This window comes from Leucoraja erinacea, chromosome 7 (assembly GCF_028641065.1).
Source record: "Leucoraja erinacea ecotype New England chromosome 7, Leri_hhj_1, whole genome shotgun sequence".
Lineage (NCBI taxonomy): Eukaryota > Metazoa > Chordata > Chondrichthyes > Rajiformes > Rajidae > Leucoraja > Leucoraja erinaceus.
Window position 1 is genome coordinate 73052627 of NC_073383.1, and position 25513 is coordinate 73078139.

At 42.2% G+C, this 25513-nt stretch overlaps 1 protein-coding gene across 1 annotated transcript in view; it reads left to right on the top strand.

The window, feature by feature from the left end:
- The window catches only part of LOC129699107 (contactin-associated protein-like 5), a 1038064-nt gene that overhangs the window by 41292 nt on the left and 971259 nt on the right, over positions 1 to 25513 (top strand). The window lies entirely within an intron of this gene.

The following is a 25513-nucleotide window of genomic DNA, read 5'->3' on the forward strand; positions in this document are numbered from 1 at the left end:
ATGCCTGATCTTTCTTTTCCTCTCAACCTCATTCTTCTGCCTTCTCTCCATAACCTTTGACACCCAATCTGTCAATCTCCACCTTAAAAATACGCACTGATTTTGGCTCCATAACCGTTTGTGGCAAAGAATTCCACAGATTCACCACCCTCTGGCAGCACGCTGGCGCAGCGGTAGAGTTGCTGCATTTCTGCGCTTACAGCGCCTGGGACCCGGATTCGATCCTGACTACAGGTGCTGTCTGTACGGAGTTTGTACAATCTCCCCGTGACCGCATGGATTTCCTCTGAGATCTTCGGTTTCCTCCCACACTCCATAGATGTACAGGTTTGTAGGGGTTTTTTTTAATTAATTTATTTTATTTTTTTAATATTTTTTTTTATTAGAAGTAAGTACAGTCATATGGCACCAAAGTGCCTAATATATATTTTCATAATACATTTTATGTACAACTTCTTTTTTTTTTTTTGTTACATTGAAAAAAGATGAGAATAAGAAAAAGAAGTTAGATAGTAAAGGATAGAAAGATGTGAAATATATAGTGTGTGAAGAAAGAGAACGAGTAAATGAAGAAAGTTGAGAGAGAAAATAGTGAAAAGAAAAGGAGATCATTATTTATAATCTTGACCAACCCTCGTCCAGTCCTGAAACAGTTATTTTTTACAATTGTGTTGCACCATATGATTCCAAAAAAACGACGAATGGAGACCAACTCGTTATGAATTGGTCTGATTTATCCATTAGGAGGAATCGCATTTCCTCAAGATGAGCGGTGTCCAACATACTTGCAATCCACATTTTTAGCGTTGGTATTGATGTACCCTTCCAAAATTTAAGTATTAATTTTTTTGCTATTATTAAACCATAGTTAAGGAATAGATTTTGAGATGTGTTCAATTTATTCCCATCTTCCATTACACCAAATATAATCATTTCAGTATTAGGTTCCATTCTTGTCTTGAATAATTTTGTAAGTATTTCAAAAATATCATTCCAAAATCTATAAAGTTTTATGCAGGAAACTAAGGAGTGTGTTATAGTTGCTTTTTGGGCTAGACATTTATCACAAGTGGCGGATATATTTGGATAAAATTTGTTCAATCTTGTTTTTGAATAATATAATCTATGTACAATTTTAAATTGAATTAGATTATGTCTTACATTAATTGAACATTTGTGAATATATATCAGGTATTTTTCCCATTTAACCTTCGTAATTTTTATCATTAATTCCCGTTCCCACTCTTCTCTAAGTACCTCTGTCGATGGTAGGTCTATATTTAGAATACTATTATATAAATAGGATATTAATTTTTGTGAGTCAGCTTCAATATTCATTGCTTCTTCCAATGTCAGGAGTTACTTTTTGATGTCCTTGTATATATTTTTTCACAAAGTCGCAAAACTGCAGATATTTAAAATATTGGTTGTTTTTCAATTTAAATTTTAAATTGTAGTTGTTGGAATGATAGTAGGTTTCCCATTTCATACATATCCCTGATCCTTCTAATTCCGAGACTTTCCCATTGGTTATATGTCTCATCAATAAGAGATGGTTTAAATAAAGGGTTATTCGCAATTGGCATTAACAGTGATAGATTTCTTAATTTTAAAGATAATTTTATTTGTTTCCAAATTCTTATTGTACCATATATAATTGGGTTCTTCTTATATATTGTGTTGTTCAGTTTTTTGGGGGAAAAGAGGATCGTTCCTATATTACAAGGATGGCAATCCTCCTTCTCCATTTTTATCCATTCTGTCTGTTGGGTAGAACTATCCAACCAATAAATCATATTCTTAATATGCACTGCCCAGTAATAATACATAAAATTCGGAAGTGAAAGTCCCCCGACCTCTTTTGGTTTACATAGGTGTTTTTTTGTGATTCTATGTGATTTATAGTCCCAAATATAATTTGTAATGTTAGAGTCTAATTTTTTTTTTTATATTTTGGTATATATACCGGTATAGACTGAAATAGGTATAGTAATTGTGGTAGGAAGATCATTTTTATTGCATTTATTCTACCTAATAATGATAAGGGAAGTGTTTTCCCAAAATTTAATCCGTGTATTACGTTTATTTAATAAAGGTATGAAATTAGCATTGAATAATGCTTTATATTTTCTAGTAATCTGAATACCCAAATATTTAAATTTTTCTGTTGCGATTTTAAAGGGGAACTTCAATAAGTGTGTAGGTTCTTGAGGGTTGTAGGTTAATTGGCTTGGTATAAATGTAAATTGTCCCTAGTGTGTGTAGGATAGTGTAAGTGTGTGGAGATCGCTGGTCGGTGCGGACTCAGTGGGTCGAAGAGCCTGTTTCCACGCTGTATCTGTAACTCAAAACTAAATTAAATTCTGACGAAAGAAAAACAAATTTTGCTTCATAAGGATGTTGCCAGGACCTGGGGGGTGAGCTGTAGGGAGAGATTGGCAGGCTAGGACTCTATTTCATGAAGGATGATCTAATAGGGGCGTAAAATATCATAAGGTGAAAAGAGGGTAAACACACAGAATCTTTTACCCAGGGAGGATAATCAAGAAGCAGGGGACATAGGTATAAGTTGGGAGGGGAAAGATTTAATAAAAAACCCATGGGGAAACCTTTACACTCAGAGGGTGGTGGGTATATAGAATGAGCTGCCAGAGTAAGTAGTTGAGGCAGGTACTTTAACAGCCTTTATAAGATACTAGGATTGGTACATGGAGAGTAAATGTTTAGAGGGATATGGGCCAATCGCGGGCAAACGGGACTAGTTTGGATGGGGCATCTTGATCAGCATGGACCAGTTGGACTGAAGGGCCTGTTTTGATGCTGTATGGCTATACGACTCTTTACGTAACTACAGACCTTCGGTTGAATGGTCGACTGTGCACTACCAGAAATAAAAATTAAACTCGAACACTAGGAATGCAGCCAACTCAACCCAATTAACAACTTTGAAGTCCTCCACACTAATGTCTGGAGATGTGCCAATTTTTGGAGAGCTGACTTGCAGAGTAGTTGAACACCAGGCACAGGGAACCTGTGGAATTGTATCTTCACAGACTGAAACCTAGACAAATGAGCATCATTTCTTAGTGCGATTTTGTTATCTCACTTCCCAGAGAGAGCTACAGGCAGTGGTAGTACAGCAGAATAAACATAGCAGTAGCAATCAGCAGTGTTCAGCTAATTCGGGATTCTATGTAGACTCATGTCATTGAGTTAAACTGGGATACAAATACTCTCTATGCTACCATCTTCAGACTTGATAGATACAGGGTGGAAACAGGAACTTTGGGACATTGGATTTGATTCTGAATTTGGATTCTGGAATCTGGATTCTGGATTCTGGAATCTGGAAAAATAAACTAGTTCTGGAGGAACAGCAGCATTTGCAGGAAGAAAGGGATGGTCAAAGTTTTGGTCTGAGAACTAACATCAGGACGGAGAGTGGAGAAGGAAGACAGCTAGTATAGAGAGGTGAGAGGGATTGGTGTTAATGTATATAAGCTGATATACTTTAATAGGAATTTGAGGAGTAATGTTTTCACATGATGGGTGGTGGGTGCATGGAACAAGTTGCCAGAAGAAGCAGTTGAGGCAGGGACTGTCCCAACGTTTAAGAAACAGTTAGACAGGTACATGGATAGGACAAGTTTGGAGGGATATGAAGCAGAAGCAGGCAGGTGGGACTAGTGTAGCTGGGACACGTTGGCCGGTGTGGGCAGGTTGGGCCAAAGGGCCTGCTTCAACACTGTGTCACTCTATGACTCTACGACTCTATAAGCTGAATAAAATGTTGCAATGGACACAACTAAATAACTCAATAATCAAATCAATCAGATGAAAACTTTGCAGTCTTTCCAAATCCAGTCTTCAATGCTGGGGAACGATAAAACAAGCAATTGGAAGAGGAAGCATTTTCATTCTTAATGAGGGTGAAGCCCAGCATGTGAGTTTCAAAGACAAGCATAAACAATCATCTTCATCAACACATGTCAGATTGATATCCACCTTTGATGGATACAAAATGCTGGAGTCACCCAGCGGTCAGGCTGAAGCTCAGCGTAAAGGAATAGGTGACGTTTCGGCTGGCGACCCTTCTTCAGACTGAGAGTCAGGCGATAGTGGAATGGGAGATACAGGCGGTACTAAAGGGGCATGGTGGCGCAGCGGTACAGTTGCCATCTTACAGCGAATGCAGCGCCGGAGACCCGGTTTTGATCCTGACTACGGGTGCTGTCTGTACAGAGTTTGTATGTTCTCCCCGTGACCTGCGTGGGTTTTCTCCAAGATCTTCGGTTTCCTCCCACACTCCAAAGACGTACCGGTTTGTAGGTTAATTGGCTTGGTAAATGTAATAAAAAATTCCCTAGTGGGTGTAGGGTAGTGTTAATGGGCGGGATTGCTGTTCGGCACGGACCCGGTGGGCCGAAGGGCCTGTTTCCGCGATGTATCTCTAAACTAAAAGGCAGTTATGCAAAATGCAAAGATAGTGAAGATGATGTGAGACACACTATAGGCCCATTGTTGGCTGTGGTTGTTTGGTCTGTGTAGATTAAAGGCGATAATTTTTGCTGCTGAAGATTCGTGCTGGATTACTAACTCAATTAGTAACATTCAGTCAACCAACCAGAGAATTGCTCAGCTGTATATTAGTCATAGAGTGATAAGGTGCCCTTTGGCCCAACTTGCCTACACCGGCCAACATGTCCCAGCTACACTGGTCCCACCTGCCCGCATTTAGCCCTATCCTTCCAAACCTTTCCTGTCCATGTACCTTTCTAACTGTTTCGTAAAAGTTGTGATAGTCCATGCCTCAACTATCTCCACCGGCAGCTCGTTCCATAACCTCGCCACCCTTCGTGTAGGAAAAAGTAACCCCTCGTATTCCTATTAAATCTTTTCCCCTTCACCTTAAACTTATAGTCCTCTGGTCCTCGATTCCCAGACTCTGTGCATCTACCCGATCTATGGTATTCCACTCATGATTGTACACAAGAAACTAGATATATCCAATCCTGTTAATTACTGCACCAACAGCCTACTCCATCAACGGAGTAGGCACTGTGGAGTGGCGATAGTGTTGCTGCTTATAGTGCTTGCAGCGTCAGGGACCCAGGTTCGATCCTGTCTACAGGTGCCATCTGTACAGAGTTTTCACGTTCTCCTCGTGACCTGCGTGGGTTTTCTCCGAGATTTTCGGTTTCCTCCCACACTCCAAAGACGTACAGGAATGTCAATTAATTGGCTTGGTATAAGTGCAAATTGTCCCTCGTGTGTGTTGTTTGGGGGATCGCTGGTCGGCACGGACCCAGTGGGCCGTGGGGCCTGTTTCCACGCTGTATTTCTAAACTAAAAAACTAAAGAAGATATTGTGCAGCATTCAAGGACAAAGTCATCCACTTGATTAGTTTCTCTGCCATTCTGTAATGTTTAGCACTTGAAGTACATATTGTTGCATCTTTCGTTATCATGTTTACACCTTGAGCTTCAAGCAAACAAGGAATTTCATTGCACCCTGGTGTATATGACACAAAAAAAATAATCTGATTCATTCATCAACTATAGTATTCACTTCTTCAACTGTTGGAGCACCAGTTGCAGTGCACACTATCTGCAAAATACATTTTAGCGACTCACTAATGATTTTTCAAACGACACTCTCAAAACAAATAACTTCTCTCCTCTCTGGAAGTGTGGGCTTTAGGTCATCTGCTAATTCCTATCCAAATCACACAACATTGGAACATGCAAAAATATATGCATGTTCGCTGATCTCATTGTTGGATCAACATTCTGGCTTTCCTTCACACCATTGCACGGTATAACCTGCCGTCGATTTCGATGCCTCAAGAAGGCAGTTTACTAACGTCTTTGCAAAGGGCACCTAAGAATAGACAGTGATCTTGCTTGTTTCCAGTTATGCCCACAGCCCACCAAGGGACAATATTTTAGCTGAGTAACTGGTGTCTACCTGCCATTGTTCTTAATAGTTACCAGCAATAAACAAGAGCCGTACAGTACATTAGTGCCTTTAGGGTGCATTTTGCTCTTTGAATAGAAAGCTAATTACACTTTTAAATTTGTTAATGCACTCAAGTCCAAATGGTATGATTTAGGAGTGGATAACTAAACTCAGTGTGTCCCAGTGTGAGAGCAAAAGAGAATAATCATTATCTTTACATATAAAATTCAGTGCCACTTTACATATCCCTAATTAGTTGCTTAACAGTGACGTTTCAGCAATTGTCCTTTCGATAGTGAGTCCATCATTTCTTTGCCAGAAGGCGGTGGAGGCCAAGTCCATCAATATTTTTAAGGTAGAGATAGTTAGATACTTGATTAGTACAGGTGACAGGGGTTATGGAGAGAAGGCAGGAGAATGGGGTTGAAACATAGAAACATAGAAAATAGGTGCAGGAAGAGGCCATTTGGCCCTTCGAGCCAGCACCACCATTCATTGTGATCATGGCTGATCGTCCCCATTCAATAACCCGTGCCTGCCTTCTCCCCATATCCCTTGATTTCACTAGACCCTAGAGCTCTATCTAACTGTTTGTTAAATCCATCCAGTGATTTGGCCTCCACTGCCCTCTCACACTCCAATGACATATAGATGTCCCCAATGAGGGGGAGTTGAGGGGGGTTAGATCAGTCTTATTGAATGGCGAAGTAGACTAGATGTGTTGAGTGGCTTAATTCTGCTCCTATCACTTATGAACTTATGAATGGACTTATTTGAAGGGCATATTTGATTATCTTGATGAAGGGGTTGAAATCAAAATGGTGATGATCCCCTACCCCCACAGATGCTGCTCAACCTGCTGAGTTCTTCCAGTGAGTGGCAGAGTGGTGGAGATGGTAGAGCAGCTACCTCACAGAGCTATGCACCCAAGTTCGATCCTGACCTTGGGCGCTGTCTGTGCGGAGTATGCACGTTTTCCCAGTGACGTTGTGGGTTTCCTCCAGGTGCCTCACTTTCCTCCCACATCCCAAAGGCATGCTGATTTGTAGGTTAATTGGCCTCTGTAAATTGCCCCCAGTGTGTGAGGAGTGGATGAGAAAGTGGGATAACATAGAACAATAATAGAAACAAGGAACCGCAGATGCTGGTTTACAAAAAAATAAACAAAAAGTGCTGGAGTAACTCAGTAGGTCGGGCAGCACCTCTGGAAAACATGGATAGGTGACGATTCTACAAGGATGCAATCAGGCATAACTCCCCAAAAATGTAATCTGGTCGTAATCACACTGAGCGGCGGACTGGCTTGCGAAGCAAAAAGGGCTGTTGAGCCAAAACCAACCAGGCCAATGTCAGGCAACACCATTGCAGTTGGAGACTCCATTGTGAGAGGTGTGGACAGTGGTTTCTGCAGGAACAGACGGGATTCGAGGATGGCGTGCTGCCTTCCTGGTGCCAGGATGTTTCTATGTCATTTACAGATGCTGCCTGTGCTATTGACTTTCTCCAGCAGTCTGTTTTTTGGTCAAGATTCCAGCATCTGCAGTCTGTCCAATACTTAGATGATCTGGTGTTTGTTGTACATGCTGTCATTAATTTTTTTATGGTTGGGGAATTTGTCATTCAGCTGGAGAGAGTGCAGAGAAGATTTACAAGCATGTTGCCAGGACTCGAAGGCCTGAGGTACAGGGAGAGGGTGGGCAAGTTCGGATTGCATTCCTTGGAGCTAAGAGAGGCTAAAGAGTGGTCTCGAAGAAGTGTATAAAATCATGAGTGGAATTGATAGGGTGAATGCATCTTTTAACCAAGGTCGGGGACTTGAAAACAAGAGGATAGATAGGTTTAAGATGTGAGGGAAAAGTTTTAATAAGATCCTGAGGGGCAACTTTTGTTGTCAGTAGGTTGCGGGAATATTGAACGAGCTGCCAGAGGAAGTTAAGGCAGGTACTTTAACAGCATTTAAGAGACATTTGGACAGGTACATCAACAAGAAAGGTTGAGAGGGATATCGGCCAAATGGGACTGGCTTAGATGGGGCATTTTGTTTTCCGTGGACTAGTTGGGCCAAAGGGTTTGTTTCCATGCTGAATGACCCTGTAGCTCTATAACTCTATGGCCCTTGAATGCATTTTAATCAGACTGATTCATGTCCACTGTTGCAACTATTCGAGATTCTGGATGTGCAGGAATCGGTGCCAAGCAGCCAAAATGTCTTGCTGTTATTTTTTCTTGTCTCGTATTCCCTGAAGCTCCTCACTGCTATGTATAACTGCGAGCAAAATGCACCCACTGTGTATAAAATTGATCAGCTCCTTCCAGTTCAGAGATGCCGTTTTCAGTAACAAATTAAGTTTACCTAGTGGCTACCTTCCATCTTTTTCTCCCACAGGGTGGAAATATCAAAGGCTAGAGAGGGTATGGTTTTAAAGTGAGAGAGGCAAAGTTGAAAGGAGACTGGGGTAGGCCTGGGGCCTGGGGTAGGTTGGGGCCTGGGGTAGGTTGGGGCCTGGGGTAGGTTGGGGCCTGGGGTAGTTGGGGCCTGGGGTAGGTTGGGGCCCGGGGTAGGTTGGGGCCCGGGGTTGGGGCATGGGGTAGGTTGGGGCCTGGGGTAGGTTGGGGCCTGGTGTAGGTTGGGGCCTGGGGTAGGTTGTGGCCTGGGGTAGGTTGGGGCCTGGGTCGGCAACATGCAGGCATCCGGAGAGAACATAGCAGCGGTAGTGGAGACGTCCGTGCGGTGTCAAGGATGGCTCCGATCGATGGAAGTGAGGACGCCGCTGCCGGGATAAGGAACAAACGAGGACCTGGCGTGAGGGGACCACCATGAGGGAGAGGGAAGAATAATGGACAATGGAGGACCCGGTGTAGGGGGATCGCTATGAGGGTGGGGGAAGAGGGGAGAGAACAAAGAGGAAAACGGCACAGGGGGATTTTGTATTATTTCTAAATGCCCTTTATGGGCGACTATTTGCATACCTTGGGCATGCAAGTAGCAATGTTACATAATTTTGAGATTTTAAAAATCAAGTCTGCAGTTTATCCCATCAGATAAAGCATAAAATGCAGTTTAATTTGACACCAAATTCACTTTCATATCTTCAGTATTAATTTTCAGTATGGCCATTTTCATACTGAAATTAGCATCTTGTTCCCTATTGCTTTTCCATTGACTTAACTCAAAAGCTATAATCGAGGACAGTCAAAAGCCCATAACTTTCTTAAAAATTAAGAGAACTGAAATAAATGTTCAGTTATTGTAGATTGAAGCATTCTGAAACAAATATGTAACAATCGTACTTGGATGACTTGAAATTAAAGCATATAATTAGTTAGTTACCTAATTGTAGCTAATTACAACATTCTATTACTAGATCTAAACATCTATCCATTTTTTAAGAAAAGGTTAACATTTATAAATAGCCTAAGTGTCCAAATAACATTCACACAATAATTCACAATATAACATGATTTTTAAATCTCATTGTCATGAATTTATAGGCCAAATGGAAGGAATTTAGTGTTTAATTCCCGTAAATTAATGGCCATTTTAATCACCTTGCGAGTGGGTTTTTGTGGAACGCGATCGATTGGAACGTTGCATTTGCGGTGAATTTGAACCCCATATCAGCAGGAAAAACACTACAGGTTCGTATGGGGCCCCAATCACATTTTTGAAACGAGAAATTTTGATTAAAGGCATCCAAAGAAGCAAGTTTATATGCAAAATAAACGAATTACCTTGCTTTGTCCCGTACGTGAGATCCGTCCCATTAATGGCGTTGACTGCGTTAGAAGTCGATTTTTATTTTACTCCAGCGCTGAAATTGTCCCGCGGTTTAAAAAAAAAATTCAAAGAACGGCAGTCGAAACGAATTTTCAGCATTAGGTAGCAGCCCAAGAAAATATATCTCGTACAGGCAGGAGAAAACGGCATTTTAATCCCGCCCCCCCCTCCTCAAAGGCGCCAAAGTCGCGCACACGGCCAGTGACAGAACTGCAGCGCCGCTGAAAGTAAGTTTTGTAACATACCTAATGCAAGCAAAGAATTTCACTTTGACTTGTCACATGTGACAATAAAGTTATCAATTCAAGATTTCTTACACAGAAAGGATGGATGTCTGGAATGCACAAAGAGGGATGGTGGTAGAGGCAGGTACAATAGTAGTGTTGAAGAGGCCTATGGATGGGCAGATAAAAATGCTGGAGAAACTCAGCGGGTGCAGCAGCATCTATGGAGCGAGGGAAATAAGCAACGCTTCGGGCCAAAACCTTTCTTCATATGCCCTTCATGGATGGGCATCTGCATTTGCAGAGAATTAAGGATATGGATCTTATGTAGGTCAATGTGATTAGCTCATCTTACCACCATGTTCAGCGCAGGGGTGGCACGGTGGCGCGGCGGCGCGGCGGTAGAGATGCTGCCTTACAGCGCCAGAGTCCCGGTTTTGATCCTGACTACGGCTGCTTGTTTGCACAGAGTTTGCACGTTCTCCCCGTGACATTGCGTGGATTTTCTCTGGTATCTCCGGTTTCCTTCCACGCTCCAAAGACATACAGGTTTGTTGGTAAATTGGCTTGGTATATTTGTAAAGTGTCCCTGGTGTGTGTAGGCACATGGATCGCTGGTCGGCGCGAACTCGGTGGACCACAGGGCCAGCTTCCACTCTGTATCGCTAAACTAAACTAAAAAAAAATGTGGACAGAAGGGCCTGTCCTATGTTCTATATGTTCTATGTTCTATATGTCTATGTCCTATGTACACACACACACACACACACACACACATATACATATATATATATATGTATGTATGTATGTATGTATGTACATATGTAAAGCAACTGACCAGACAAATAAAAGACCTTTTGTAAATGTCAAAACATCACGGTTAAATGATTAATGGTTTTGGGATTCAAAATCCACTCTGAAGACATAAATAATCACAGCAAGATCAAAATAATAAGTTATCAATTTCATTTAAATTTGATTAAATCACAGCCAGGATTGGCAATGACAGTCCAAGAATAGCAAATAACATTTTGATTTAACTTTATGTGCAACATTTGATCAAGCGCACTTTGTATTGATTTATAACTGAGAAACATTCATACAAGTTTCTGAAGCAGCGGAGTTTATTATTCTTGAGCCATTGAGTCATACATATAGAAACGGTCCCTTCGGCCCAACTTATCCATGCTAACCATTATAGACTCAAAAAACCTGGAGTAACTCAGTGGGACAGGCAGCATCTCTGGAGAGAAGGAATGGGTGACGTTTCGGGTCGAGACCCTTCTTCAGACCCGAAACGTCACCCACCCCTTCTCCCCAGAGATGCTGCCTGTCCCGCTGAGTTTCTCCAGCTTTTTGTGTCTATCTTCAGTTTAAACCAGCATCTGCAGTTTCTTCCTACACATGCCAACCATTATGCCCCATCTGGGCTAGTCCCATCTGCCAACGTTTGGCCCATATTCATCTAAACGGTTCCTATCCATGTAGCTCTCAAAGTGTCTTTTAAATGTTATTTCAACTACCTTCTCCTGGCAGCTCGTTCCACACACCCACCTCCAATTGTGGGTCTGGGATCACTTAGTTTAAAAATAGAAACAAAGAACTGCAGTTGCTGGTTTATACCAAAGATAGACACAAAGTGCTGGAGTAACTCAGCGGGTCAGGCAGCATCCCTGGAGAAAAAGGATCTATGCTATTTTGAGTTGGGACCTTTCTTCAGACTTCTTCTTCAGTCTAGAGAGGGATCTTGACCTGAAGCATCACCCATCCTTGTTCTCCAGAGATGTTGCCCAACCCACTAAGTTACTCCAGCACTTGGTGTCTCTCATTTAGTTTAATTTAGTTTAGTTGAGAGATACAGCATGGAAACAGGCCCTGTGTGTAAGTAAGAACTGCAGATGCTGGTATAAATCGAAATACTGGTGTAACTCAGTGGGTGAGGCAGCATCTCTGGAGAGAAGGGATGGACGATGTTTCGTGCTGAGACCCATTTTCAGACTGATTGGGCCACATTGATCAGCATTCATTAATATTCTACTCAACACAACAGGGACAATTTACAGAAGCCAATTAACCTACAAACCTGCACGTCTTTGGAATGTAGGAGGATAGCGGAGCATCCGGAGAAATCCCATGCGATCACAAGGTGAACATACAAACTCTGTACAGACAGTACCTGTAGTCAGAATCGAACTGGGGTCTCTGGCGCTGTGAGGCAGCAATTCTACTGCTGCCCCACACGTCTCAGCTCCACAATCCAGCTCAAATGTGAGGAGTTACATAGAAACATAGAAAATAGGCGCAGGAGTAGGCCATTCGGCCCTTCGAGCCTGCACCGCCATTCAATATGATCATGGCTGATCATCCAACTCAGTATCCTGTACCTGCCTTCTCTCCATACCCCACTGATCCCTTTAGCCACAAGGGCCACATCTAACTCCCTCTTAAGTATAGCCAATGAACTGGCCTCAACTACCTTCTGTGGCAGAGAGATTCCAGAGATCCACCACTCTCTGTGTGAAAAATGTTTTCCTCATCTCGGTCCTAAAATATTTCCCCCTTATCCTTAAACTGTGACCCCTTGTTCTGGAGTTGCCGCCTTCTCATTTCAGCACTTGTGATCAGAAGGACAATCAGAACGCCGGGCTAGGGTTAACAGCAGTTCACACCGAGAAACTCTTCGCCCCTTGCCTTTCCTCATTAATATTCTCCTTTTATAGTTATGGCTATTAAAAAGCCGTATTCATTACTGCATCGAGACAGTCATAAATGTAAACTAATTACTGAACTGTGGCGAATAGCCATTCTAAATCGGATGTATTAACATGCCAACATAGCTTTAATCCTTATAAATGGAGAGGCACTGCGGAAATAGTTTTCATTTGCATCTGCTCGTAATCAGTTAATAAAAAAAACGTAATTTTTAATTAACATTTTAATAGGTTTCAGCAACATCACATGCGTGTCTTGACCCTATAGTATCAACACCAATTTGATTTGAGCAGCTTTTTAATGAGGCAGGAGGGGGAAAAAGATAGCAATCTTACTTCTCGAGCTAAATGCCAAGGGTATGTGTTGTGTGTAACAAAAAGAAACGGCTGTGAATACACAGTGGGCTCATCGGCATGTGTGATGAAGGTAGACTTGCTGTACCCTGCGGTTGGCATTTTGATCGTGGGCTATTGATCTGCTGTGCGCCTGCTGTTCTTTGAGTTTGTTTTAATAATGTTGTGGCTGCTGGTGTCTGCAGACATGGGACGCCAGCAGGTGTGGAAATCTCTGCTTGTATCTGTGTGGAGATCTCATTTTCAGTACAAATGTGGACAAATAAAAGACTTAAGTTTAGTTCAGAGACAGGGTGGGGAAACAGGCCCTTCGGCCCACCGAGTCTACACCGACCAGTGCTCTGCGCACATTAATGCCCCTGTCCCACTTAGGAAACCTTAACGGAAACCTCTGGAGACCCACCCAAGGTTTCCGAGCGGTTCCCGGAGATTTTTGTCAGTCTCTACCTTCCACTACCTGCAACCTCCGGCAACCACCTGCAACCTCCGGGAACCGCACGGAAACCTTGGGTGGGGCGCAAAGTCTCCGTTCAGGTTTCCTAAGTGGGACAAGGGCATAAGACTCTCCTACACACTCGAAACTATTTAGAATTTTACCAAAGTTAACCTACAAACCTGTACGGCTTTGGAGTGCGGGAGAAAACTGGAGATCCTGAAGAAAACACATGCTGATCACGGGGAGAGCGCAGAAACTCCATACAGACAAGCGCCCGTGGTCAGGATCGAACCCGGGTCTCTGGCGCTGTAAGGCAGCAACTCTACCGCTGTGCTACCATGCCGCCCCTTGACCACTGTGACACCCCAAAGTCTTGGAAAGTTTGTTCTTTGCACTGTACCTCGGCACATGTGACAATAAACTAAACCATACTATTGTATCTGCCTCCAGCACAACTCCTGGCTGCACGTTATTACATAATTCATTTATACTATTTTTTTTTCTTTTAATGTTATCACATTGCGTGACGCTAATGTAATTTACCTCCTATGAGATAATGTACTGAATACTGTTTCATCTGAATCTGAAACTGGATCTTCTGTTTATATTCAAGATATTGCATGAAAACCTTTGACATTCTGTAGTAATTAAATGAATTAAATGTAAGGTACACAAAAAAGCTGGAGAAACTCAGCGGGTGCAGCAGCATCTATGGACGAAGGAAAAAGGCAACGTTTCGGGCCGAAACCCTTCTTCAGACTGGTGGGGGGTGACCAGAAATCTATGATACACAGTAATGGTGGTCAATGGAAGTGAGTAGGAAAGAACTGCAGACGCTGGTCTAAATCGAAGGTAGACACAAAATGCTGGAGTAACTCAACGGGACAGGCAGCATCTCTGGAGAAAAGAGATGAGCGACGTTTCGGGTCGAGACCCTTCTTCAGACTGAAGAAGGGTCTCACCCCCAAATGTCGCCTATTCCTTCTCTCCAGATATTCTGCCTGTGACGCTGAATTCCATCATTTTGTGTGTACATGTGAAAGTGAGTTCCTGCTGGGAACTTTGATGCTCTCAAGTACGCCCAGCTTGGTAACTTTTACATCTTAAGGAGAGGGGCAGGATTTCAGATGAATGTATTATTTCTCTGTATGTATCATTCCTCAATTCTCTGCCACAGAAGGTAGTTGAGGCCAGTTAATTTGCTATATTTAAGAGGGAGTTAGATGTGGCCCTTGTGGCTAAAGGGATCAGGGGGTATGGAGAGAAGGCAGGGATGGGATACTGAGTTGGATGATCAGCCATGATCATATCGAATGGCGGTGCAGGCTCGAAGGGCTGAATGGCCTACTCCTGCACCTATTTCTATGTTTCTAGCATGCAACAGGCTGCACTTCTAGCATGTTGCAAAGTCATCAGAATAGGCATGAAGTGGTACAGTGATGCAGCTAATAGAGCTGTTGGCTCACAGCGGCAGAGACCCGGGTTCAATCCTGACCTTGGGCGCTATCTGTGCGGAGTTTCAAACATTCATAAGTGATCGGATGAGAATTAGGCCATTCGGCCCATTAAGTCTACTCTGCCACACAATCATGGCTTATCTATCACTCCCTCCTAACCCCATTCTCCTGCCTTCTCCCCATAACGCCTGACACCAGCACTCGTCAAGATCTAAACTACCTGCCTTGAAAATATCCATTGACTTGGTCTTGTTGACTTGTTTGCATGTTCTACCGGTGACAGCGTGAATTTCCTGCCGGGTGCTCCGGTTTCCTCCCACATCCCAAAGTCGTGCGGGTTAATTGGGCTCTGTAAAATTGTCCCCAGTGCGTGGTGTGCGTATGGGAAAGTGGAATAATGTCAAACTGGTGCGAACGGGTGATGGATGGCTGGTTTGGGCTCTGTGGGCCGAAGGGCCTGTTTCCATGCCGTATCTCTAAACTAAACAACTCAACAAAACTGAGGTTCATCTGAGGTCCACAATTGGTGGCAGGTACGTGGAATGAGGTGCCAGGAGGAGGTAATTGTGGCAGGTACGTTAGCATGCTGTATCTCTAAACAAAACTAAAACAGGAGAGACTCTAAACTGACTTCCCTGTGCAGTACTAAGTTCTACAAATCATGGGTAGCCATGAAGTCTTCTGAATAGGCCATTGAACAGAAAATTGGTCTGCACTCAGTTCACCTCAAATCAGTTTACTTTTTGTTGCGTGTAGAAAGACAATACATGATTACAATCAATCCATCCACAGCATATAGATACATGAGAATGGAATAAAGTTTCATGCAAGCTAAAGCCAGCAAGGATAGTCCGAGGGACATCAGAGGTAGTTAGAAGTTCAGGACTTCTCGCTGGTTTAGGCTGTGGGCCGACCATCAAAAATGTGTCCAGAAATTAGTTTTCGTGACCCAAGTCACCAAACTACATGACATTTTCCACAGATTTAGATGAAATATAATTGAGAATGACGTCATAACTCGTCATTGCCGAAAGTTGCACATTAATTAATTAAACTAATTAGAAAATGAGATCGGGAAAATAAGCGCCATCTAGTGACCAATACCCGTATTACATCATCGGCAGCCTATTTCCGTGTTGCAGTCCATTTAAACTATATATTATTATTATACCAGTATTCATATTTGTATATTCATATTATTATACCAATATTCATATTTACAGGTTACGTATACATGTAACCTGTAAATATGAATGTAATCATATTTTGTGTGGACCGGCTCTGAAGAGTGGAGGGTCAGAAGCTGCAGAAAAAAAAATCTCATATTACTTAGGTTTGCATGGACTTTAATTCATAAAATGTCAATCTCTTCTTAATGTCAATGACACTGACACTGTAATTTACTGCCATAGATAAGACTTCAAGTTCAAGTGCAGGAGCAGAGGGTGCAGAATAGCTAGAGAAAGAAACACCTCATAGTACCTAGGTCTGCATGGACTTCAATTCATAAAGTGTCAACCTCTATTTAATGTCAATGAGACTTACACTGTAATTTACTACAATTGATAAGTTATTTCAAGAGGCTACAGAAAAAAAAATCTCATAGTCATTAAGTCTGCATGGACGTCAATTCATAAAATTTCAACCTCTTCTTAATGTTAATAAATTTTGTTAATTAATAATAATTAATAAATTAATTAATAATTGTTAATAAATAATGTTAATTAATCTTAATAAAATTCCACCTCCAGTTTAAATTCCATTTGGAATATTTTGGAGGACCAAGAAACCAAGAAGAATGTTAATGAGAATAACAATAGGTTACTACCATAGAAAAACTAGTTCAAGTTCACATATCACCAATTCATTTCTACAGAAACATTAACCATTTCTCACTGCAATGGAAGCCTATAAATTGCGATCGATATCCCTCCGTTTTTCTCCCGTTGTCGGGGCCTGAATACGGCCGCTACAGACGGCACTATGTACAGCCTCCGCCCCCCCCCCGCCTGCGGAGATGATCCACTGCTCCGCGTTCGCGAATCGGCCGCTTATTAATTCAGACCGCGGCTTCACGATACCGCGATTACCTAGGCCCCACGATCGGAGCACTTTTTCCCGGTAAGTTATCGCAGGCAGCTCCGAGATTAGCTGTTAAAGACTTATTACTCTACAACAAGCTGGCATTAGTGACAATGTTTAATTCACTGTTTATAGTTTAGGCCCTCAACTTCATGAATGAATGAGTGAATGAATAAGGAATGAATGGATGAATGAATGAATGATTGAGTGTATGAATGCATGAATGCATGAATGATTGAATGTATGTAATAAATGAATGTATGTATGTATGAATGAATGAATGAAGTGAATGATGAATTTATTCACATTATAAAAGGGTGCAATTAAATGAATTAAAGTCCATACAGATAGATTTTCATAAATTCAGACTTTAGATCTTACCTTTCAGTTAGAGTTGATTCCTGGCTCTTAATCTTTGTGTTCCAGCACCTCATCAGCGACTTTGCTTTCAAGGCTTTCTTGCACTTCCATCCACTTAGCAGCACTTTCTTCAGCCTTTTTAATGCTTTTCTCATTAAATTCAATTACCCTGCTGCTACTTTCCACGACATTTATTCCACAGAACAACAAATCGGAATCTCCAGTAAAACAGGCATCTGTGAAGCCCCTTTAGCCATTTTGTGTGCTAGGCTGAAGCAAAGCGCGTGATTGGCCAACTGGCAGACAACTCAATGTTAAACGTGCTTTGATTGGACTAAAAATGACCCGAAAATGTTCAGTTTTTTCTCTAATTTAATAAGAATGTGCAAGTCTTGTTCATGACGAGTTTCAGGGGTGATTTATATGATTTATTTACACAATATGTGAAAATTTAATGTAGTTTGGTGACGGGTCACAAGACTGCAGAATAAAGCTCCTCAGCCCACAGCCTAGTTGTGGTAGGATGATTCGGTTGCCTGATAACAGCTGGGAAAAAACTGTCCCTGAATCTGGAGTTGTGCATTTTCACACTTCTATACCTTTTGCCTGATGAGAGAGCGGAGAAGAGGGAGTGGCCAGGGTGCGACTCGTCCTTGATTATGATGTTGGCCTTGCCGAGGCAGCGTGAGGTAAAAATGAAATCAATGGAGGAACAGCATCTCATATTTTATTTGGGCAGCTTACAGCCCAGTGGTATGAATATTGATTTATCTAGCTTCAGGTAGCCCCGGCATTCCTTCTCTCTCTATCCCTCCCCCACCTAAGTTGCACTAGCTTCTCGTTTTCACCCAACAGCTAACAATGGCTTGTTTCCTTTATCATCGTTACTTTTTTCCATATCGTTTTCAAGAGAGAGTTAGATTTAGCTCTTCAGGCTAAGGGAATCAAGGGAGATGGGGGGAAAAAGCCAGAATGGGGTACTGATTTTGAATGACCAGCCATGATCATATTGAATGGCAGTGCTGGCTAAAAGGGCCAAATTGTCAACTGCACACCTTTTTTCTATGTTTCTATCTATCATTCATTGTTCCCTAGCTCCCGATATCATCATCTATATCTCTCGTTTCCCTTATCCCTAACCTGTCTGGAGAAGGGTCTCGACCCGAAACGTCACCCATTCCTTCTCTCCAGAGATGCTGCCTGTCCCGCTGAGTTACTCTAGCTTTTTGTGTCTATCAATAGAAGGGAGGTTGGTTTGTGTGATGGCCTGGGATGCGTCCACAATACACTGCACTAAAGATGAGTGTAAAACATTGCAAGGTACACTTTTAAAGAAGGGAAGAAGGTTCTCTGCCCATTTCCTGAGCAACAATAGTGCTATAAAACATAATCTTTTGTGTCCTTGCCTAACCGAGCAGTGGGCGTGCAGCCATTGAACCGCAGTGACTACGAGGAAGATGATGTTGAGATGAGGAGCGATAAATGACTTTCTGAGCGTTATAAGATTCCTGTTATGTAAAGTTCTTCTCGAGTACAAAAAAAAAATCTGCGATCTGCTCATGTAAGTGTGGCCCTTGCAGGGAGGACTTAATAATTCATCAAGTCGAGAAATCGAACAAGGTGAACCATGACTTGTCGGAGATATAATTTTATTCCACGAGAATTTTTACTGACAAAAGCCTATTTTCTCGTGGCGTTGAAAAGCTACTTGAACTGCGGTAAAAGTAATTGGAAAATTGAAATTTGAAATATTATTTGAAGATTGAAGCATCAATGAAATAAACTGTGTCCACTTAAGATATGAGCTTTCAGGTGACGTTTGCTGGAATATATATTTTTAATTCTCTAGTATTGTTTAATTTAGTTTTTATTATTGTCACGTGTACCAAGATGCAGTGAAAAGCTTGTGGAGGAAGGAACTGCAGATGCTGGGTTATAAGGTCATAAGGAATAGAATTAGGCCATTCGTCCCATCTAGTCTACTCCTCCATTCAATCATGGTTGATCTATTTCTCCCTCCTAACCCCATTCGCCTGCCTTCTCCCCATAACCCCTGACACCCATACTAATTAGGAATCTATCTATCTCTGCCTTAAAAATATTCACTGACTTGGCCTCTACAGCCTTCTGTGGCAAAGAATTCCACAGATTCACCACCATCTGGCTAAAGATTGACACAAGATGCTGGACTAATGCGGTGGGACAGGCAGCATCTCTGGATGCTGGATCTCTGGATCCGTACATCCAGAGATGCTGCCTGTCCCGCTGAGTTACTCCAGTATCTTGTATCTATCTACAGTGAAAAGCTTTTTTTGTTGCATGCTATCCAGACAGACAAGATTTTATATGATTACAATCAAACCATCCACAGTGTACAGATACCGGATAAAGGGTATAACGTTTAGTGCAAGATAAAGATAGCTCGAGGGTCTCTAATGAGGTAGGTGGGAGGAGATGTTGTCTAGCTGGTGAGAGGATGGTTCAATTGCCTGATACCAGCTAGAAACTGTTGCTGAATCTGGATCGAAACCGGGTCTCTGGCACTGTGAGGCAGCAACTCTACCACTGTGTCACTGTGCTGCCCTAAAGAACGTGTCTTGCATGCCTTTTTGATCATCTTATTGAGCCCCGGGTTCTATTGTCACAAAATACTGGAAGTAACTCAGCAGGTCAGACAGCATCTTTGGAGAAAAAGAATAGGTGACGTTTTGGGTCTGAACCCTTCTTCAGACTGAAAGATAGAGAAATCCGGAACAAAAAAAGGATTTGGTAACAGATGACCTCAGGAAGGGTGGAGTTCATAATGGCCCATTGTTGGCTGGGGAAGTTGTGATGGCGATAGGGATAAAAGGATGCGAACAGTTGGATGGACTTCTGTACCTCATGCCTGAACGGGAGAGAAGAGAAGAGGGAGTGACCAGGGTGAGATTGGTCCTTGATTTTGCTGGTGGCCCTGCCGAGGATGTGGGAGATGCAGATGGATTAGTTGGAAAGGAGGTTGGTTGACGGTGAGAAAGAAAACATGGAGAACATGGATAGGTGACATTTCTTGCAGTTCCTGGTATCCATAATTCCTTTCCAATGGGCATGGATAGGATGTCTCAAGTAATCTTTCTTTGTGGCAGGTAGACAAAAATGCTGGAGAAATTCAGTGGGTGAAGCAGCATCTATGGAGCGAAGGAATCGGTGACGTTTCGGGTCAAGATCCTTCTTCATAGAGGGAGTACAGAGAAGGTTCACCAGACTGATTCCTGGGGTGGCAGGACTTTCATATGAAGAAAGATTGGATAGACTCGGCTTGTACTCGCTAGAATTTAGAAGATTGAGGGGGGATCTTATAGAAACTTACAAAATTCTTAAGGGGTTAGACAGGCTAGATGCAGGAAGATTGTTCCCGATGATGGGGAAGTCCATAACAAGGGGTCACAGTTTAAGGATAAGGGGGAAGTCTTTTAGGACTGAGATGAGAAAATCATTTTTTACACCGAGAGTGGTGAATCTCTGGAATTCTCTGCCACAGAAGGTAGTTGAGGCCAGTTCATGGGCTATATTTAAGAGGGAGTTAGATGTGGCCCTTGTGGCTAAAGGTATCAGGGGGTATGAAGAGAAGGCAGGTACAGGATATTGAGTTGGATGATCAGCCATGTTCATATTGAATGGCAGTGCGGGCTCGAAGGGCCGAATGGCCTACTCCTGCACCTATTTTCTATGTTTTTATGTTTCAGCATATACCTTTATGATCCTGTGAACTAATATTTAACTGTTGGAAAGATTTTATATATTTTATCATAATGCCTTATTGTCTATTCCTTATTTTCTCAATACTCTATTACATAATTATTGATTGTTCAACTGTTTTGGAATGAGGTTACCCTCCGTAATAATGCTGCAATCTGGATCTGCAAAGGTGATATGTTTCTTCGCAAGGAGAGATCTAACAAACATCTTTAGTTTAATTTAGTTTAGCTCGTGTGTCAGACAACGTTCTGCCATCGCTTTGCCGCGGCCAGTGCCACATCTGTGCCTCTGCGGAGATCGGCCGCTGTGCGTGCCTCTCCGCCACAAGTCAGTAGGTGGGGCATTGTCTGTACCTCTCCACAGTTGCACTTTAATTCAGTTACGTTTAGATATACAGCGCAGAAACCGACTCTTCGGCACACTTAGTCTGCGCTGACCAACGATCCCCGCACACTAACATTATCCCACACACGCACTGGGGACAATTTACAATTTTACCAAAGTCAATTAACCTACAACCCCTTTGTACGTCTTTGGAGTGTGGGAGGAAACCAGAGCAAATCCACGCAGGTCACGGGGAGAACGTGCACACTCCATACAGGCAGGAAATCAACCATGATTTCATCAGATGTTGTCATTGTTTTAATGGGGGAAAAAGTCATTAATATGATAATTTCAATTGATTTTAGGTTAGAGAGTACTGGGGCTCTATGAGGCAATTTCAAGCTAGAAGACAATCATTGGCATTGAATATCTCCAGAGAGAGCAATGGGGAAAGGGATACTATGACCTTTAAATTAATTCCAAGGAAGATGAACTTAAGTTATAGCTCTTTTTACTGAAATCAATAATGATTAAGGACACTATAGTGCATGTTTAAAAGATTATATATTTATCAGCATTTTTATTTTCTAAGCACATTCTGTGCCATACAAAATTAATCATACATCTTATGTGAGACAAAACAATTTAGTTTGAAATTGACAGCCGTCAATTAGTATGTAGCAGGTCATAGTAAATGAATGTTAGGAAGACGGGAGGTGGAGACCTTTCATTATCACAAGGTGAAGAAACAATTTGAATTGCTGGAACACATTTTGTCCCTTTAGAGCACCTTCAAAGTTCTTTGCTACCAATTTTGATCACACACCAATGTCTCTGCTTCCTTAGAAGGCTGAGGAAGTTCATCATGTCTCGAACAACTCTCACCAACCTCTCCAGATGCTCCGTAGAAAGCATGCTATCGGGGCGGACCACAGGTTTGGGACCAGTTCAATCCAAGAGCGCAAAATATTGCAGAGAAAAGTGGATGCAGCCCAGACCATCACACAAGCCAGCCTCCCTTCCATTGACTCCATTTACACTTCACGCTGCCTTGGCAAAGCCGGCAGCATTATCAAGGAAGAGTCTCGTCCTGATTAATCCCTCTTCACCCCTCTTCCGTCAGGCAAGATGTACAGAAGTGTGAAAACGCAAGTTTCCAGATTCAGAGACAGTTTCTTCTCAGCTGTTATCAGGCAACCGAACCATCCCACCAACAACTAGAGATTGGTCCTGAGCCACCATTTAACTCATTGGAGACCCTCGGACTTCAATCAGACATTACTGGACTTTATCTTGCATGATGCGTTATACCCTTTATCATGTATCTCTGCACTATAGACGGCTCAATGGTAATCATGTATAGTCTTTCCGCTGACTGGTTAGCACACAACAAAAGCTTTTCACTGTACCTTGGTACATTTGACAATAAACTAAACTAAACTAAACTAAAACTTGTGACTGCTATTGGGATTCAAGAAATCACAACTTTTTTTTGTCTCTGTTGTTTTTAGAAGCATAGCTCTTTCAACACCAAATGAAAACCTCAGCTAGATAGTGATTCATCCATAATGCAGGATTACTTTACTGATATGTATTTCATAAGTTCCTTAGTGATAGGAGCAGAATTAGGCCATTCAGACCATCAAGTCTACTCTGCCATTCAATCATGGCTAATCTATCTCTCCCTCAACCCCATTCTCCAGCCTTCCACCCATAACCCCTGACACCCATACTAATCAAGAATCTATCAATCACTGCCTTAAAAATATCCATTGACTTGGCCTCTACTGCCCACTGACTAAATAAATTCCTCCTCACCTCTGAAAGGTATATCCTTATTCTGAGGCTGTTGCCTCTGGTCCTAAACTCTCCCACTAGCAGAAACATCCTCTCCACATCCACTCAATCCAAACCATTCAGTATTTGGTAAGTTTCAATGAGAGGTTCTCCCTTCATCCTTCTAAACTCCAGAGTGTAGAGGCCCAGTGCCATCTAATGCTCATCATATATCTACCCAATGATTCCTGAGATGACTCTCGTAAACCTCCACAAGTTCGTGCTTAAATCCAAAGTTTGTGACTCAGATCTGAGAAAGCTTCCATTAAATTAAGGTTGTTGATCTATTCCCCAAATTAAACTTGAAACTGTCCTTTCTCATTGAATAGCTAGTTGTGTCTTGTACAAACCTAGCATTTTCACATTCATTTCATGAAAATACCATTATCTTAATGCCATGGAGAGAACTCCATCTTCATTTTCCGAAAGACAGCCTTGAATATTAACCACATAATTCAGAACATCATTACATCCCAAGCCATTTGAGATTTTGAAGAGAAACCTAATTGTAATGCAGGTACAGCAGCAGTCAATTTAGCAACAAATCCCACTAAACCCTGATATGATAATTATGGATAATGTCTTTCAGTGATGCTGCTTGGAGTTTAGAGTTGACCGGAACCAGAGGGATTTCTGCTCTGCTCTTCTTTTGAAACACTCTTGATCATATGATCAGACAGGGTCCTTGGCTTGTTATCAACTGAAAGGCATCACCTCAAGGCAATAATGCAATATTCTTCTTGATGAATGACAGTCAATATGGAAAGTATGGAAAATGTTAGATCCAGCAATGTTTTTTGGAGAAAGAGGAAATCATCAAAAAGATCAGTGTCCTTTTATCAGATTATTTTGGCTAGATTGCTGTTTTAGAAACATAAAAAATAGGTGCAGGAGTATGCATTCAATATGATCATGGCTGATCATCCAACTCAGTTTCCTGTTCCTGCCTTCTCTCCATACCCCCTGATCCCTTTAGCCACAAGGGCCACATCTAACTCCCCCTTAAATATAGCCAATGAACTGGCCTCAACTACCTTCTGCGGCAGAGAATTCCAGAGATTCACCACTCTCTGTGTGAAAAAAAATGTCCTCATCTCGGTCCTAAAAGATTTCCCCCTTATCCTTAAACTGTGACCCCTTGTTCTGGACTTCACCAACATCGGGAACAATCTTCCTGCATCTAGCCTGTCCAACCCCTTAAGAATTTTGTAAGTTTCTATAAGATCCCCCCTCAATCTTCTAAATTCTAGCGAGTACAAACCGAGTCTATCCAGTCTTTCTTCATATGAAAGTCCTGACATCCCAGGAATCAGTCTGGTGAACCTTCTCTGTACTCCCTCTATGGCAAGAATGTCTTTCCTCAGATTAGGAGACCAAAACTGTACGCATTACTCCAGGTGTGGTCTCACCAAGACTCTGTACAACTGCAGTAGAACCTCCCTGCTCCTATACTCAAATCCTTTTGCTATGAATGCTAACATACCATTCGCCTTTTTCACTGCCTGCTGTACCTGCATGCCAATTTTAAACATAAAATTCCATCAAAATCAAGGTGCATACTTTGTATGAGAATATATATCTGATAAAACATAGCTGGTAGAGGGTGCATTCCTCTGAACACTTGTTTAGGAAAGAACTGCAGATGCTGGTAAAATCGAAGGTAGACACAAAATTCTGGAGTAAATCAGCAGGTGAGGCAGGATCTATGGAGAGAAGGAATTGGTGATGTTTACCCCAGCATTTTGTGTCTATCTACAGTTCCTTGTTGCTCACATCTCTAATCATAGCCAGGATTACTGGTACTAGATCGGTATGGGAACAGTCCTGAATCTCCAACCCTCCTCATTGCAAACATTAGCATTTATCTCAGTAACTGTTACGCTACAATGTTGAGAACCATATACAGCATATTCTGCTCAGTCAGCCGTGGCCTACACAATCTCCAAACACTTTAACTCCCCTTCCCATTCCCACGCTGACCTTTCTGTCCTGGGCCTCCTCCATTGTCAGAGTAAGTCCAAACACAATTGGAGGAAGAACACCTCATATTTCACTTGGGCAGCTTACAATCTAGCTCTATGAATATTGATTTCTCTAACTCCAAATAACCCTTCCATTGCTCCTCTCTCCGTCCCTCCCCCGCCCCAGTCATCATACTAGTTTCACTGTCATTCCTGCAGAGTATCACTGCTTCTTCCACTTGTTATCACCTTCCCCTCAGCCAACAATGGCCCATTGTGGGCTCCACCTGTCC